Source organism: Ixodes scapularis, unplaced genomic scaffold (genome assembly GCF_016920785.2).
Source record: "Ixodes scapularis isolate PalLabHiFi unplaced genomic scaffold, ASM1692078v2 PGA_scaffold0__279_contigs__length_252992795, whole genome shotgun sequence".
In the NCBI taxonomy this organism is placed as follows: Eukaryota; Metazoa; Arthropoda; class Arachnida; order Ixodida; family Ixodidae; genus Ixodes; species Ixodes scapularis.
This window is the reverse complement of record NW_024609835.1, coordinates 113,650,119-113,663,205: the sequence shown is the minus strand read 5'-3', so window position 1 is coordinate 113,663,205 and position 13,087 is coordinate 113,650,119.

Genomic DNA, 13,087 nt, shown 5'->3' with positions numbered 1-13,087 from the left:
ATTGCTGGGGGTGTGTGGGTTCCAGTAGAGGTGGAGGCGGGAGCCCTACGAAGGGGTTGGCCTGTGGAAAGCTCCGCTCTGCTGGGTGTTGCGGGCGGTGGGTGGGCCACGTTTTCTCTGTCTGTGGCGTTGCCTTGTTTTGCCGCTCTTCTTGGTCGCCTGGACCGCACCGCTGTGGACGTACCGGTTTTGCAGTTTGTACCCAGCTGGAGTGAAACGTCTGGTTCGGTATCTCCCGGCCTCGTGTTGTTGTCTCCTGGTACTTGCTCCCTTGACTCTGTTGACTGGTCCGCTGTGTTTGTTTCACACTTCTGCCACGTCTGCGCGTACCTAAAAAACGACTTATCACCCGGGCTAGGCGGTCTGCTACCTTCCTTCCTTCTTCTTGACTGTAGTGCAGTCCATCTCTGGTCATGTCCTCATGGTACAGGTCCTTGCTGAGGTTTATGTATGTTGCGCTCAGCTCTTGGCAGAGGTCTCCCAACTTCACATTTAGTGGCATGGCTGCAGCCTGAACCGCCTTTCCCCTAGTTGCAACCTCAGGCACTGCAGAGATGGCTAGGATGTCACTTCGTTTCGACCATGTGTTCCTGAGATGGTCCACAATCTCTTCTGGCCTCCTTCCTTGCACCAAATCCTTGATGCCAACATGGAGCACATATAGTCGGCGTACCTTTCGTGCCTGGCTCTCATAATCTTCAATTAGTTTCTCGGCCACCTCTGCTGTTGCCTCCCTGTTGTTCAGCACCTCCAGCCGTCGGCTATCGCCTACTTCCCTGTCGAGCGCGCGTGCGAAACGGGGTACGTTGTCGTCTCCGACTACAATCGCCTCTCGCGTCACACCCTGGAGTGGTCGCTGGAAGCCAGCTGTCGCATCACTCTTTTCTTCTGCTCCGTCCACGTGTTTCCGTTTTTCGGTTCGCACTCCGTCCGAACTCCTCGATGATAGCGTACTCTCTAGGCTCTGTTGTCCCGCATCTGTCGTCTTTTCTGCAGCTTTCTCTTGCTCCACATTTGCCGCTGTGTTGACTTGTTGAGTGCTGGTTTCACCAGGCGCCTTCGTTTCTTCTCTGTTGCTCCGCTGGACTTCTAGGTCCTTTTCTCCGGCATTGTCTCGGTGGGAGTCCACGTTCCCACCGTCACGATTGCCATCGGATCGCACTGGCTGACACAAAACCCCCCGACCACTGCCGGAGTGTGTCAGCTCTGGGGTAGCTGCACTGGCCGTACTCGCCACCTGGTCCTCTAACCGTCGGATCTGCTCAGTCAGGGAGCTCACCAGTGCTGTCTGCTCTTCTGTCCGCTTCCCATGCATGTTTTCCAGCTCTGCCAGCCTCGTGCATATGTTGCAAATGAACGAGTCTGTGTCTTCCTCCGCCTCCGAGACACCCTTGTAACGGCTTTCTTCCAGGAAGGCCCACCTCCTGCATCCGTCGCACTTTATGCGTACTTCGTCGCCAGATTCCCCACTGCGCCATAGCCGTGGGCTCTGCTGATTTTCCCCTGGCTGTTTGTTATTCACGAGAGAAAGAAACCAATGTTGCCAGATGAAGGACGGCAGTCGCAACGGTAATCGCGAAGACTGAAAACTCTTAGCAATATAAACAGTGATAATTTAACTTTGTAAACTGAGTTCTGAGCTATTCTAACACTTATAAAAAGCAGTATACTCATTACGCTGAATTAACTTCTCTTCTGTTGAAATCTCGGAAATCTGGTGTTTGCTCGGTTTCGTATTCCTGGGGCGCGCCCACTCGCGCCCCGCCCGCGAAGACGGTTATCTGGTTTAGTTTAGCGTTGACGCGAGGCCGTACATCTGCGCGCTATGCAAAAAGAAAGCTTCGAAAGGAACGCGAATATCTTTTCACCGGTAAGTTCGCGGATTGTTGAAGCTCATGAAACTGCTCCGATGATATAGTTCGTGAAATCGAAGGCAGTTGGTAACAATGTGTGGGACCCCGAGGGTCTGCCTGCATGCTCCGCCGCCTGCGGCAGCCAGAATGCATGGGAAAATGGCGGACCTCTTCCTCTAGAGTTAGTATGTACGATCTCTATGGTGTTTGGAGATGGAATCGGTATTTGTCAAACGTTCGAACGACGATTAAAAAAATCAAACCTACCGGAGCACCTCCGGCTGAGCTGGCAAGTTTGCTGTCGTAGTAGAGCAAATAAAAAAACTTGCCGTCAATAAGACCGTCCTTAGGGAAGCCCAGAAGTTGATGAATGACAAAGAAGTTCCATCTCGACTACGGCTTTCTGGGAGTGAGCGAATTCTACGTAGCAAAGCCTTCGAGCTTGTCGTCTGCTAAACTCAACTCAACGAAACCGCCACCGACTCCGCCGTAACTCTATAGGTAACGCTCGCCTCATTGAGCTGCACTACAGCGGAGTCACTCTCGACCAGAAAATATTTATTTATAAGAACTGCGAGGGCTGTCAGCTTTAATGCTTTTACGCAAGCTATTTGACGGGCTTATCGAAAAGCATCCAAAAAGTTTCAGTGCCAACAACAGCTTAGAAACGGGGGAAACTGCACTTTTTTCTCATTCTTCCCATAGAGTCCCATGCATTGGTTGGAGTCAATCAATGGCCGCCGGTGGTGACACTGGGCCCCAGCTGCCGAGGCCGCCGGTCCGCGATCCAGCCTACTACAATAGAGATCAGTGGAGGGCACTCTAGGAGAGGCATGAAACGGGCACCGCGCTGCGGCGAGACGCCGAAAGACACTTCTCCCGAGCGATGGAATGTCCGCTCGAGCTCCTCGCGTTCTTCACGCTGCCGCTTCTCTTTTCGTCGGGTTTGGAAACCATATTTCGGGTCATCGCCGCTGCAGGAGAGGTGTGCTGAATACCAGAAATGCTCTCTTCTACGAGATCCTCGCGTTCCAAATCTGCAACCGGGCACTGTATGGCTCCGTTGTCGAACTGCCAGGCTGAGTGAGTATAGGGGAGGCTGTGCTAAAAGCCGCCGCGATGTCGACACTGAAAACCCGACTAGTTTCTCATTGCGCCTCCGTGCAACACTCGTGCTGACGCGTGCCGAGCGTGCCGCCAAAGAAAGACGCCTAGTGCGGCTCCACTGGTGGCGGGAAGCTCAATGAAGGATGCGATCGCCACCCGTGGGCACAAAAAAAGACGCTATCAATAAATAAATAAAATAAGTGGTGTCACTTGACTACAGCGCCACAACGCCGAAACGGTGGACAGTGTGGCCTTCTCACTACGGGATTGCGCAACGGAATGCCGGCTACCGGCGTGCCGTTGTTGCACGCTTGCCGCTTGTGTGGCCTTGCCTTACCAAGAGCTGTTGCGGCAGGCACACAGCCGTATGAAGTTCGTCGGTGGTTCGGAACGTACTCGCTCCATGGATCCCGACATCGCAGGTTAAGTGACGAATGAAAGACGGGGGCGTCACTCCAAAAGTAGTGTCATTTTTATTTCTTTTATATTTCCCGGCGAAGAAAATATTAACTTTTACTCTGCCACTAAACATGAAAAGAAACAATATTGCAGACAATCAAGAAAAAAACAAGAACAATAAGAACAACAAGTTAGTTTATCGTTGGCACGTGGGGAGTGAGTTGAGTGTTTGCACTTTTCCTCACAATTTTTACGTAAGTAAGGCTATTAAAAAGCGTAATGTATGATGTTATTCGGCGTCTTCAGGATATACGGTGATGGCGTCTTGCAGGCTGTACAGGTTTACACGCATGCGTTTGGTTTTAACCGACTGTGCTGTGCAGCCTTGTGATTCCTTGGAATCCCTTACGGCGAGAAAACGCGCCGGCGCCATCTATTTGACACTTGCGACTTCCGTATAATTGCTAGCTTATTTGGCGCATCCATTTTTCACCGTGGGCTTCAAATACGTTTTACAGTTTTATAAAGGACAAATTCTCAAATATAATGCGTCCTATCAAAAAGGATTGAAACGCGAATGCCGGTGCGCGTGACCTTGGATACACGCAGCGCTACATGGAGAATGAAAAAAAAAAAAAAAGACTTGAGTGAAGAGGGAGCTGAGGGAGTGTGTAACGCTTACTCTGGTATTCACAGTCTCCTTCTCTGCTCCATAGTTTTATCAGCTTCCAGGCAGCGGAGCATTTATTGAAACAATATGAAAAGCGAAGTTCGCCTTTCATTCCGTTCCGGTAGCACACTTGATTCCGCAAACCCTGCAAGACTTTCACTTTATACCCGCTTGCAAGTCTGGCCTCAGGGCGCCGCTATCTGGCTTACTGGTGTGCTTGGGCGCGGCCATAATCCGATTATGAAGACTTAGGAAGGCTTCGTAATCAGATTATGACGCGTCCAAGCGCACCCCAACTGAGCAAGATGGCGGCGGCCTGAGGCCGGACTTTTTGCAAGTCCGGCTTCAGGGCGCTGTCCGTCTCACTATAACCGTGCAGTACAGGAAACCGAGTTATTCCGATCTGTCCAAGAGGATGGAAACGAAAAACGGTGGAATTCTAGCCCTTCTTTCCCATTCCTCCTTTCCCTCCTCTTGAACCTCTTGAACAAGTTGGCAGACGCTCTCCCCCCTGCAGCTTTAGCTGGACTGCACGGTTTTAGTTAGGTATTCGCTATTCCAGCGAACTACAGGCGGCACGCTGGTCAGGCAAAATGGCGGACGAAAAAAGGTCGTTTTCGTCGTTCAGCACGCGGACCACCATACATTTCTTGCATTGCTGCATAAAATCGGTGTTACATATGAAAGCAAAGCGATTTTTCAGCGTATATAAACGACGTTTGTTTTCATGATGCCTACGAGAACAAAGCAGCAATAGCAGATGACTCGAAACGACCTCCTCTTTCGAGCTTCTCGGTGTTGCTGCTACGGGGCGTCTATTTCGCTGGAGGTCGCCAAAAGTTAAATGTAGTTCCGGGGCTGCCTCATAGAGGGCACCAGCGTGCCTGTGCGGTCTTTCGTCGTAAGAGTATGGTACCTGAAAAGCGTCTCCAAACCATGGGCCTTAAAAAAAAAAAAAATGTTTTTATTTGTGTTGGATGATGTTATAAAAGTGAGCTGCTGTCGCTGGCCGCGATTCTGGCGGTGTTTCAGCAGCTGTGGTCGGTGTAGCGGACGCCTGTTCGACTGCAGGTCGCTTTCGAGCTTCACAGTACCTGAAAGCTTCGGCAGCCAGGAGTTGAGAGGCCGCGTCAACAACAGCGACACTCGCGTTTGTTCGTGCTTTTCGCCGGATCTTCGCGACCAGCCACCAGGATCGTGACATCCGACAGCATTGCACTCCGGTTTTTTCTGACGTCGTTTGTTGTTACATGGAGACGCCTCTCCATGCATGGGAGGAATATATAGGAATGCCAAACACACCAGCCGGAGACGCCTTTCAGGCACCGTAGTAAGGGCTCACAAGGCGTAGTAAGGGCGTCACGCACTCGACGGCGACCCAACGCAGATATGTGAACGAGCCTTTATGAGTCGTTGTTGATAAAGAGCACAGCTATCGTGCGCTGCTCAGTAGTCCCGCGTTCTCCGGGGTGGTGTCTTTCTTGACTGACTACGGGCCTATTTATTCCCGACTGCATGGTCGTAACGGAAACCTATGCGGAGGGCAAGTCGTCTGCTTTGTTGTGCTGGAGTCGCGGTGACGTCAGAACAACGTCGAGCTCTGATTGGCTTTAATTGAAAGGATAGTGGGTAGACCTCAATGCTAGATGCCTCGAGGTCTACCCACATTTTTTTTAACCAACCAATAAGAGCTCGGCGTTCTGGCGTCATTGCAATCCCTGTCCAAGAAGCGGACGAACTGGCGCTGGCATGCATAATCAGCGAGAACTTAAGAAACGGAAGGCGGGACGAGGCCCGTTTAGCTCCTTACCGCTCAGCAACCACTCTAGTTGGTGGCATTAACCGGTAAGAAAGCTGAGCGATGAAGTGCCAAATATTAGGCGGGAAAAGTGCCGAAGAATAGGCGTGAAAATAAAAGGCCACTCCTCGCGTTTCTCAAGCCGACGGTCACTGAAGTCATGGCAGCTTTGCTCGTAGCAACACTGCCTCAAGCTCGTAGGGAATTTGTTTGCAAGGTATGTATGACGAGATGAACTACAAACAAAAGTCGAACCGTTTTTCGGTTCTAGTCGTGGCGCTTTTGTAAAGCGAGACAATGACTAGTGATTTAAAGAAGCCTGGCGACTTACGGGTCAGCGGCGACTTTAAGCGACTGAGTCAGTGCCGCGGATAACAATGTTCATAGTTTTGAGTCGGAACGAAAAGGAGAGGGGTAATAAATAAAATATTTCAGGAAAAAAAAGCACATCTCTGCGCGACTCTTTTAAAGATTACTAGTATTTGAAAAGGCTATTCAGGCAAGTTATTTACATGAAGGCTTGCAACCTCAATAAAGCTTTCGTATATCTCAAAATATATATGCTTTGCACAAAGCGCAAGCTAGAAATCATGCTCGACAGCAATCTTGACAATGAAGAAAATATTTTAGATAGAGTGAAAAGAAAATATATAATCTCCGCCGTCACGAGAAAAAAAAAAAGCTAAAAAAAGCACGACTTTTTAATGGTGATTGGCGAAGCTTTTTTCCCGCTATAAAAGGAACGCGGAGGTTGGTTTTCAACAGTTATGCTCACTCGGGAGTTCGACAGCTGCCACGAAGAAAGCAACTGATAATGCGCGCTAAACACCGCTAGATGGCTAGCGCAGAATAAACCGATTAACCAGCGCCACATTCCTGTGACGTGACTCGTTCGCAATGCAGACACGTGACCACGCAATACCGAGTGGGGCACACCCAGAATACGCGAGGCTTGCGAGCACCCTCCTCTTCCTTTATAATAATAATAATAATAATAATAATAAGGTAATCATATTTATTGGAACGCCATCAAGGCGGGAAGGCGCCAACACAGCGATCGACCGATCTCACCAGCTCGTTCTGGTACGCCGTCGCCGCCGCGAGGCATAGAGGGAACTTTGGTCTTTCCGCACGCGCGACAATCTCGCTGTCGGTTTGCGTGAGCAGGGCACGAGATGCGTCGCGGGCAGTCTGCCTCCACCTCCTCCAGATTAAAGTCGTGGCGGAGTCTCGAGTCCGTGAAGTGGTGAGCGAGGTAGTCAGATCGGTCTACACTGCAGAGCGTGGTTCTGGCGTCGCGCTGCTGTCGGTGCGGCGCATGCGCAGACGCAAATCTAGTTTCCGCGCACGCGCAGTCCCCCCCCCCCCCCCCCCCCCCCCCACCTAGTGCGGACAAACCGGAACATGCTTGCAAACAGCGTCCGTCAAACCCGAGCCCGATGGCGAGCCTTTTTCGACGCGTTCATTGGACACGAGGTCCATAACGAGCAATGACGCGGCACTCGCAGCCAATCGATGTCTTCGCTCGATCTCACTCTGACGACGTCAGCGTTCTAGCGCGCAGGTTTCGATTATTTTCGGTGGTGTTGGTGTCGCGCGAAGTGTCAAAATATTCTTGTGTGCCAGGCTGAAAGTTATGGTGCCAACCGTAGAAAGACAAAACAAAAACACACGTTCTTTGGTGGTATTGTAAAATGTGGAAACCGCTAAATTCAACTGTAGCGCTGACGGCGCTTTCCCTTCTCCGCGTGAACGGCGAAGCTATACTTTGTTTCAGCTTAAGTCCAGACGTGGCCGACGCTACGGGGTGATGCATGGGACCAATCAAACTGCGTCCTAAGCGCGAGTCCCTAGGCCTTTTCTGTTTAGGATTGATTCAGCGATGATTAAGCACTCACACAAACACACCATGATGGTGTACATTTGACGCCGTCTAATTGATCCCGACAGCTCGTAGCGCCGACTGCGTCTGATCATAATGTGAAACGAAATATAAGAGACACTTCCGGACGCCGCCGGCGTGACGCACACTCCTCCGCTAGTTTATCTTTGTGTGTGAACAGAAGCTAAACTTAAGTTTGTTTTGAATTCACTGAATGTAATGCCAAATCTCTACTGCGAAAAACAATAAAACAAATTAAAACGGACAATGTTAGCATAAACGGTCGAACTAGTGTCACTGGGTCGGACAAAGAGGCATGTTAAGGTGAAAATTCAAGCTAAATTAGAAAGCTTCGTCACCACCAGGTGCCGCTGGCATCCAAAGTAGGAAGGGTTCTATAAGGACGGGAAAATTCACCCGCTAATTTGAGTTTAATCAAGCGACAGGCACTTTAAAAAGAAAAAGAAAGTAATAAAAATATATCTTTGCGGGAGACTAATTAGTACGCCTCAAACTCACGAAATCGCCTTGAAAAAAAAAAAGTGTATACTGAAAACGTAATGCTGATGAGGCGGCTAATGCAGACAAGGTGCGTTGGGTGACCCTCTACGTTGCCACCGATAAACTAATGGGCTCTGTATTTAAGGGGCTTCTTGTCACTGAGCGCTTAATATAATACATCGACAAAGAAAAAAAATTGATAGCATACCCACTCGTTGCGTTCTAAAAGGGACACATAGTAGCTCTATATTTTTTAACGAAAAAGTACACTAGTACATCAATAAACAAGTTAAAAATCATTAAAAGAAAAAGCCAAACCTGCAAACTTGAGTTTGGCTGCTTTTTGTAATGTTCTTATAGAAAGACAACAGCCTGCTCGCGAACGCGCGATCAGGCGCTTTCCAATGCGTGTATCCCGCGTTCAGCCGATCACGTGTCCTGTGACGTCAGTCTTTTTTTTCAACTAGACAATGACGCGGAGAGCCAGAAACGTTGGCGGCTGGTCGTTGTGATCTGTGATGACATCCGCCGTGGGTGTTCATTAGCAGAAAGACCGCCGCCGCAGCTCGAAGTAGTCCATGACGTAGGCTTGGCTGGTATAGGCTTATTTGAAGTTGGGCACGGCGTCGTAACCAGCATTTTCCTGTAAAAAAAAAAAAAAAGTAAAAAAAAAAATATGTATTAGAAAAAAAGAATTGAAGGCATTCGAATAACAAGAAAAGAAAATAAGAGAGAGAAACAGGATATTCAATAAACAGTGATCCGTGTACAGCAAGCCTCACTTAGAATAATTCTAACCTGTGAAAAGCCTTGTCCAGTTCCTTGAAACGTCATCATGTATGTGCATAGATAGCGCTCACAGCGCTAACTGAACAACTGGGCTCAAGCCTGACACTAAGCGTCCTTCAACTCACTATACTTTGTTTCATACTTAGTGTACGACGCTGTCTAAGCTTCTGGAACAAGCATGGGGTTTGATCTCGCAAATAATTTGCACGCATTTTCGCGCAAAGGAAACCATATATATGAAGCCTCGTTCTCGCTCCAGTGGCTTTAACAGTTGTATACTAAAGTCACTGGATTCTGGGAAAGTAATACCATTACCATTACCGAAACTTACATGAACGTATAGACCATATACAAAAGGAAGCCCCATCTAGTGTGCTCATCAAATCTCCGTCATATTGGAGTGTTCCCATAGTTTCGCCCGAGAGTCGATGGTCCCGGCAAAGTGGGAGTCGTAAAACTAAAATATGACCACCTGCTGCAAGTCTAGTGCGAACCCTTCACACAACGTCCTCGATGAAGATTGTCCACTGACTTGGATGGTCAAGTTCACTGTTTGAGTGACGGATTTTACGACCTCATTGCTGACAGTTCCTTTTCCAGGATTTTGCGGCCCTCTTTATTGTATATTTTTTTTTTTGAACCGATATTGAAGAGCAATTTATGGAGTACAAAATAAATTGTCCTAATATCATGAAAACCGAGTTAAATGCAGATGCGCCTTGTCCACAACTGGAAGATGTCGAAATCCCCCAATATGGCGGCTCCTGATGGCATGATGATGATAGCTGCCACGAATTTTGCTTTTGGCCTATAGTGCTCGCCAGATTGAGCCGCCATAGCCGACCTTCTCTTGTCTTACCGAGAGGCCGAGCCACTGAAGCGGTCGTTGACGAGTCTCCACAAGGAACTATGCTGGGCAGAAGGACACCGTAGAATCTAAAATGGCAATAACCTGTCCTGCTGTGGTAATGATGAAGTGGAGCGAACGGAATAAGATGGAACAAAAACTATAAAGGTTGGTTCTGACGGCGCCCATGCCCAGCTGCTTGAAAGCGTCTATAGACGCTTTGTAGCAGCTGTGCATGGGCGCCGCCATAACTGACCTTCAGTTTTTATTTCCTCTTATTGCGTTTACTACACTTCATCAAACCCTAGCAGTGCAGATCATTGCCATGTTTGATTCTACGATGTCCTTCTGCCCAGCATAGGCCTTTGTGGAGGCTCGTCAACGACCGCTTTAGTGGCTCCCCATCTCGGTAAGACAAGAGAAGTTCAACAATGGCTGCTGTAATCTGGCGCGTGTGCAAAGAATCTATTAAAAATAAAGTAATATCATCTAAATACAAACAATAAAAAATCCCGAGACTAGGGGTTTATCGTAATATATTGCTCACAAGTAGGGTTCTGTGTTCTCGAATAAATAAAAAAAAAAAAAATTGAAAAGCACTCACCAGAAAGGTTTTTGTGAATTAGATTTTATCTCGAAAGCTCTGAATTTCAAAGTCACAACGACAATATAAAAATTAAAAAAAAAGAGACAGTGTATGTCAAATTCATTTTGTAAGGCGACAGGGCCAGTGGTCGTGAGGAGTTGGCACGTCAGTTTTCTTTGAAATCTCGAACCACTGACTTATGGAAATTGCTTTTTAGCTCGTCAAGGTTTCTTCAGGCAACGGGTCATGGCATCCGGACTTCATTTATTTTGATCTGAATAAAAAAAAAGTTAGGAACGCAATAAGTTAATTTTTGAAATTAAAAACATTTGAATACTACGAAATATAAACTCCAATAAACCCGGAATTTACAGCGAAAAATAAACTCCGAAAGACGCCCTCTGAAGTTTACGAGAAATCAACTCCGTAAACACGGAATCATACTTCTAAGGCACAAAACAAACACGAAGCTTCGGGGCTTTTCGTGATTATGTTAGATTTACACCACCTGGTTTGCGCAATTACTTTGTGTTGATATCCGATTTTACATGTGCATAAAAAAAAACATGTTAGCACACGCTTTTCCTTTACTAAATGTTTCATCCCCAGCGTGCCGCCATTCAAGGTTAGAGCAACTTCATGTTGTCTCAACAACTAGCGTGCAATTTTCTTGCCGTCTTTATTTCGTTTTAAAAAAGCGAGCCCATCTGTCATACATAGAGCTATGAATTACCTCAGCTTCTAGCGCACTCACAGCAGGTCTCATCTACAGGTTTGAATTACCATGATCCGTCAGACCTCCTCGTTTGCGGGTCTCCCGATTTGAGGATGCTAAGCCGAGAGTATAGACAAGTTTGGCAACAATACTTCAGTATCCTGGTCGTATAAACCTTTAGTTTAAATGTTGGCTTTTTTCGGCATAGCATACAACTGGTACCATAAAGCGTTATAAAAGGAGATGGAGGTCCCTAAGTTGTATTCGCGGTAGACAGATTTTGATGTCCCAGACGTACATTTATCATTAAAACACGAGCTACTGCCAATGGTGCTCCGGTGAATAACTTGGCGGTCTACTTCATTTCACATCTGGTCGTGGGCTAATCCAACGAAGCCGCAATAGCATGCGGTTTGGGACCAGCTCAACTTGGGACCCTAACGTTTTACACTGGGAGAGTTTGGCACTCTTTTTAAGATGCCGACAATCCAGCAACCACAGTTGGAAGTAAGAAAACCTGCGGTGGAATCCAGAGGAGGCATGTGTTATCGAATTTCGAACCCACCCTGGACAGGCACGCGAGGTATGCTGTGACCCACCATTGTAATAAGTGTGATTATCGCTATTGTGTGTTTTTGGTGCTGCAAATGTAGTAAGAAGCTCAAACTTACCAATCTGCTACGATCTCTTAAAATGATATGAGCTGAAACTTATTCCACTTCTGTGAAAAATTAATTTTCAATACTTTGAATATTAGGTCTCAAAAATGACCACCGCAAAAATTGAGTGCCGTGACAGGCGCATCTAGAAGAGGCGCTACGAACCACTGCGCTCAATCGACAGATAAATATTTGTTCGAGAAAGCTTAATTTTGTTTAAACCCGAAAGAAATAAAGCTTTTTTGTAAGTTACGTCTTTGGAGATCAATAAAGGATGGCCGGTGCTTGAATATATTGACAATTGCAGGCATAGCAAAATCTCAGAGTACAAGAAGTTGTATATATAATACAACTACTAACCGCAAATTTGGACTAGCGCACGTAAATAGAGTGGCAAAACAATTTTTTTTTTCATTTTGTGTTATCGAAATTTTAGCTTGTTTTAGCGGGCGAAAGGCTTCGCCATTATAGAGGGCTCTGCTTGGGACTATACACTCTAAAAAATATAGTGTATTCTTACACCCCTTGTCTCATATACAACACCCAAAAACTTCAATTGGACGTACAGCCGCGCTGATGTCAAAACGACGTTCCCAGCTTTCACAGGCGGCTTGACAGACGAGTAGTACAACATATTACTATAACTAATGTACATGTTATTGATTACAAAAACAATTTATCGGGGTTTTCTTGGCATTACTGCAAAACCCCAGTGTCTTTTTTTTTTTTCAAATTTTGTGGTCTTTGATACGTACTTTAGTTGTTTCATGAGATATATCTCACCATTCTCAAGGACCTCGTAAAGGTTGAGGCCGTCTGTTCGACGTCAGCGCGCTGTACGGCGAACTGAAGTTTTGGGGTGCTCTATATGCGAGAAGGGGTGTAAGAACATGTATACCCTTTTTTCTGAGAGTGTATCCTTTTTGAGAATAAGTATACCCTTTTTTCTGAGAGTGTACACGCACGCGTCATCTGTCGGCGACGAGGAGAACCACTTCCTTCGAGCGTTGGGCGATTCCGAGGATTGCCCAGCCTAGGAGAACAGCGCCATCAAGAATAAACCCTTTTAAAAACGCCATCGAGCAATGTTGGCGGCCGCCATTTCTTAGGCGCAAAGCGCGATTGAATTCGAATCCTCTGCGAACGCTGACACAGCACTCGTGACCAAATACACGTGCTGAAAGTGGGCGGCCAACCAATGACAGACTCGTGTAATTGCCGGAGTGGTCACTAAACGCCGCGCACTTTTGAAGGGGTCTATGGCGAGGCCAAATAGCCGGA